Here is a 5,391-nt window from a genome sequence, read left to right as displayed (position 1 = left end):
ACTTTATTTTTAATGTTCACTTCCTCCTTCTGGTTGCCATTTTCTCATCCTGGTGATAGTAATATTAATTACTGTGTGCTTATGAAAGTATACTGGGGGAAGTGATAGCAGCAAGCGCTTCCCGCACATTTCCCCCGTCTATTGGTATTTTGCATTTTTTTTATTTTTTTTCTTTAAGATTTATATGTTGAGAATACTGTGTGAAAATTTAAAGTCATTTAGAGTCAACTTAACGAAGTTACATTGATTTAACAGGGCGAATTTGAACAAATTTTTACGTATACTAAGTATATTAAATGCGCTCCCCGCGCAAATTTGTATTTAGCATTTTTTTTATATTTTCTTCGAGACTAATATGTCGAGAATATTGTGTGAAAATTTGAAGTCATTCAGAGAGAACCTAACGAAGTTACAGCGATTTAACTCTGACTCCCCCTCTATTTGTATTTAGCATTTTTACATAGCATTACATAGATTGCTACATGTAGGTACAATTAGTTTGCTGTTAATTTAACATAGATGTAACATTGCTTAGTTTAACAGAAACATAGATTAACATAACATGGCAAAGACTTAACATAATAACGTAATAAAATAACTTAAATCTAACAGGTGGTTGTGTTCTTGGGTGTCGTTTCGCGGAGCGTGCCGGGGCTAGTGGATATCGCCAAGCTGGTCGATTTGGTCACATTGGCAGTATTTGTGGCCAGAATTTGGTAAATAGGTTTTAAATAGGAAAATTACTAATTAAAACTACAATGTTTTTGTTTTTAAATTATAGATTCTGGCATCTGAATGGAATAGGCACTCGGCATTGGAGGCAGTGGCAGCAGAACGGTGAGTAAATCTTATTTTGCACCTGTTTTGCGTGTTACAATTGCTGTTTGTTTACATTTTTTCTTGGTGTTGGTGCCGCTTTTATTGTTGTTTAAAGCTAGCTAGCTGGTAAGTGTAATTTTTGTTATGATTTCCTCCACTACGGAGGGCCTCCAAAGAAGGCGCACATCCCTTGCAGCAGCAAGGCATGGAGCAGGTCCTCGTGCAGCCAATGATGGGGCTGCGAAAGACCAGTGGACATCAAGCTGGGTGTGCACTGAGCAGCGGCAATCGTGTAGGAGGACTCGTATGGTGAGTATTTCAGATCTTGTGAATTATACTCTAAATAATATATTTCTTTCAATTTCAGGATTCATTAAATTATGATCAAGGACTCCAGTTCCAATTTCTATAGCGTGTCGCAGGCAAAGCTCCAGCAAGTCCAAGGCAGGTGAGTCGAAACTTGTGCTATTTTATTTAAGCAGCCGTTGTGCAGTTGGCGATGAGGAGAGCCTAGAATGCAGTCAGGACCCCAATTTTTGGGAGAGCTGTCTAGTTAAGGACCCTCGCTCGCCTGGCATGCCAACAGCAAGGCCTTTGAATTTCATAATGAGGAGAGCCGAGTTGGCACAGCAAGGACCCCAGTCCCCCCTGTATTTGTATTTAGCTTATTTTTTATATTTTTTTTCTTCAAGTCTAATTGTCGAATATTGTCTAAAAATTTGTAGTCTTTTAGAGTCAAACTAACGGAGTTACAGCGTTTTCCACGACCGAATGTGGTCGAATTTTTCGGTATAAAATCACTTTTTTTGCGCGCGCCGCGCAATTTCGACCTCTTATTTATATGTTAGATTTTTTTTAATATTTTTATCTGATAGACCAATATGTTGAGCACATTGTGTAAAATTGTTGAGTCTTTAAGAGTCAAGCTAACGGAGTTACAGCGTTTTCCCCGACCGAATGTGGTCGAATTTTTCGGTATAAACTCACTTTTTTGCGCGCGCCGCGCAATTTCGACCTCTTATTTATATGTAGGATTTTTTTAATATTTTTATCTGATAGACCAATATGTTGAGAACATTGTGTAAAAATGTTGAGTCTGTTAGAGTCAAACTAGCGGAGTTACAGCGTTTTCCCCGACCGAATGTGGTCGAATTTTTCGGTGTAAAATCACTTTTTTGCGCGCGCCGAGCAATTTCGACCTCTTATTTATATGTTAGATTTTTTTATATTTTTTTTTCTTAAAGACCAATATGTTGAGAACATTGTGTAAAAATGTTGAGTCTTTTAGAGTCAAACTAACGGAGTTACAGCGTTTTCCCCGACCGAATGTGGTCGAATTTTTCGGTATAAAATCACTTTTTTTGCGCCCGCCGCGCAATTTCGACCTCTTATTTATATGTAGGATTTTTTTTTAATATTTTTATCTGATAGACCAATATGTTGAGCACATTGTGTAAAATTGTTGAGTCTTTTAGAGTCAAACTAACGGAGTTACAGCGTTTTCCCCGACCGAATGTGGTCGAATTTTTCGGTATAAAATCACTTTTTCGCGCGCGCCGCGCAATTTCGACCTCTTATTTATATGTAAAATATGTTGAGTCTTTTAGAGTCAAACTAACGGAGTTACAGCGTTTTCCCCGACCGAATGTGGTCGAATTTTTCGGTATAAAATCACTTTTTTTGCGCCCGCCGCGCAATTTCGACCTCTTATTTATATGTTCGATTTTTTTTAATATTTTTATCTGATAGACCAATATGTTGAGCACATTGTGTAAAATTGTTGAGTCTTTTAGAGCCAAACTAACGGAGTTACAGCGTTTTCCACGACCGAATGTGGTCGAATTTTTTCGGCATAAAATCACTTTTTTGCGCGCGCCGCGCAATTTCGACCTCTTATTTATATGTAAGATTTGTTTTAATATTTTTATCTGCTAGACCAATATGTTGAGCACATTGTGTAAAATTGTTCAGTCATTTAGAGTTAAACTAGCGGAGTTACAGCGTTTTAAACGACCGAATGTGGTCGAATTTTTCGGTATAAAATCCCTTTTTTTGCGCGCGCCGCGCAATTTCGACCTCTTATTTATATGTTAGATTTTTTTTAATATTTTTATCTGATAGACCAATATGTTGAGCACATTGTGTAAAATTGTTGAGTCTTTTAGAGCCAAACTAACGGAGTTACAGCGTTTTAAACGACCGAATGTGGTCGAATTTTTCGGTATAAAATCCCTTTTTTGCGCGCGCCGCGCAATTTCGACCTCTTATTTATATGTTAGATTTTTTTTAATATTTTTATCTGATAGACCAATATGTTGAGCACATTGTGTAAAATTGTTGAGTCTTTTAGAGCCAAACTAACGGAGTTACAGCGTTTTCCACGACCGAATGTGGTCGAATTTTTTCGGCATAAAATCACTTTTTTGCGCGCGCCGCGCAATTTCGACCTCTTATTTATATGTAAGATTTGTTTTAATATTTTTATCTGCTAGACCAATATGTTGAGCACATTGTGTAAAATTGTTCAGTCATTTAGAGTTAAACTAGCGGAGTTACAGCGTTTTCCCCGACCGAATGTGGTCGAATTTTTCGGTATAAAATCACTTTTTTGCGCGCGCCGCGCAATTTCGACCTCTTATTTATATGTTAGATTTTTTTAATATTTTTATCTGATAGACCAATATGTTGAGCACATTGTGTAAAATTGTTGAGTCATTTAGAGTTAAACTAGCGGAGTTACAGCGTTTTAAACGACCGAATGTGGTCGAATTTGTCGGTATAAAATCACTTTTTTTTGCGCGCGCCGCGCAATTTCGACCTCTTAACTATATGTAGGATTTATTTAAATATTTTTAACTGATAGACCAATATGTTGAGAACATTGTGTAAAAATGTTGAGTCATTTAGAGTTAAACTAGCGGAGTTACAGCGTTTTAAACGACCGAATGTGGTCGAATTTTTCGGTATAAAATCCCTTTTTTTGCGCGCGCCGCGCAATTTCGACCTCTTATTTATATGTTAGATTTTTTTTAATATTTTTATCTGATAGACCAATATGTTGAGCACATTGTGTAAAATTGTTGAGTCATTTAGAGTTAAACTAGCGGAGTTACAGCGTTTTCCCCGACCGAATGTGGTCGAATTTTTCGGTATAAAATCACTTTTTTGCGCGCGCCGCGCAATTTCGACCTCTTATTTATATGTAGGATTTTTGGTAATATTTTTATCTGATAGACCAATATGTTGAGAACATTGTGTAAAAATGTTGAGTCATTTAGAGTTAAACTAGCGGAGTTACAGCGTTTTAAACGACCGAATGTGGTCGAATTTTTCGGTATAAAATCCCTTTTTTTGCGCGCGCCGCGCAATTTCGACCTCTTATTTATATGTTATATGTTATCTGATAGACCAATATGTTGAGCACATTGTGTAAAAATTGTTGAGTCTTTTAGAGCCAAACTAACGGAGTTACAGCGTTTTCCACGACCGAATGTGGTCAAATTTTTTCGGCATAAAATCACTTTTTTGCGCTCGCCGCGCAATTTCGACCTCTTATTTATATGTTAGATTTTTTTTAAATTTTTTTTCTTAAAGACCAATATGTTGAGAACATTGTGTAAAAATGTTAAGTCATTTAGAGTCAAATTAACGGAGTTACAGCTATAATGCCGATGACGTGACAATATTAATGTTATTAAAATTAAATTCAGATTATATTAACATTACATTACATTAATGTTGCACTTATTATTTCCAAATTTAATTATGTTTTTAAAACATTCCCGTTGCAGGTAATGCTGATCCCTTCCAGCTTTTAGTGACCTATCGGATGCAGTGCCTCCAAACACTAAAGGGTGAGTACCATTTTTTTAAAATAAGTGATGCACGTCATCAATTGATACGTTACAGCGTTTTAACAGACCAAATTTTAACGACTGCTTGTACTTTAAATGCGCTCCCCACGCAGTTCCCCCGTCTATTTGTATTTCGCAATTTTTAAATATTTTTTTTTTTTAAAGACCAATATGTTGAGAACATTGTGTAAAAATGTTGAGTCATTTAGAGTTAAACTAGCGGAGTTACAGCGTTTTAAACGACCGAATGTGGTCGAATTTTTCGGTATAAAATCCCTTTTTGCGCGCGCCGCGCAATTTCGACCTCTTATTTATATGTTCGATTTTTTTTTAATATTTTTATCTGATAGACCAATATGTTGAGCACATTGTGTAAAATTGTTGAGTCTTTTAGAGCCAAACTAACGGAGTTACAGCGTTTTAAACGACCGAATGTGGTCGAATTTTTCGGTATAAAATCCCTTTTTTGCGCGCGCCGCGCAATTTCGACCTCTTATTTATATGTTAGATTTTTTTAATATTTTTATCTGATAGACCAATATGTTGAGCACATTGTGTAAAATTGTTGAGTCATTTAGAGTTAAACTAGCGGAGTTACAGCGTTTTAAACGACCGAATGTGGTCGAATTTGTCGGTATAAAATCACTTTTTTCGCGCGCCGCGCAATTTCGACCTCTTATTTATATGTAAGATTTTTTAATATTTTATCTGATAGACC

General features: G+C 36.3%; 1 long non-coding RNA gene across 1 annotated transcript; it reads left to right on the top strand.

Annotated features, from left to right (window-relative positions):
- The first annotated feature begins 669 nt into the window (after positions 1-669).
- LOC108095137 lies at positions 670-4,818 on the top strand. The gene is made up of 5 exons (XR_001771608.2): positions 670-716; positions 782-837; positions 935-1,128; positions 1,187-1,267; positions 4,611-4,818. It is a non-coding gene; the product is annotated as an uncharacterized LOC108095137 (long non-coding RNA).
- Positions 4,819-5,391: the final 573 nt, after the last annotated feature.

Source organism: Drosophila ficusphila, unplaced genomic scaffold, assembly GCF_018152265.1.
Source record: "Drosophila ficusphila isolate 14025-0441.05 unplaced genomic scaffold, ASM1815226v1 contig_414, whole genome shotgun sequence".
Lineage (NCBI taxonomy): Eukaryota > Metazoa > Arthropoda > Insecta > Diptera > Drosophilidae > Drosophila > Drosophila ficusphila.
This window is presented reverse-complemented; position numbering and strand designations above follow the sequence as displayed.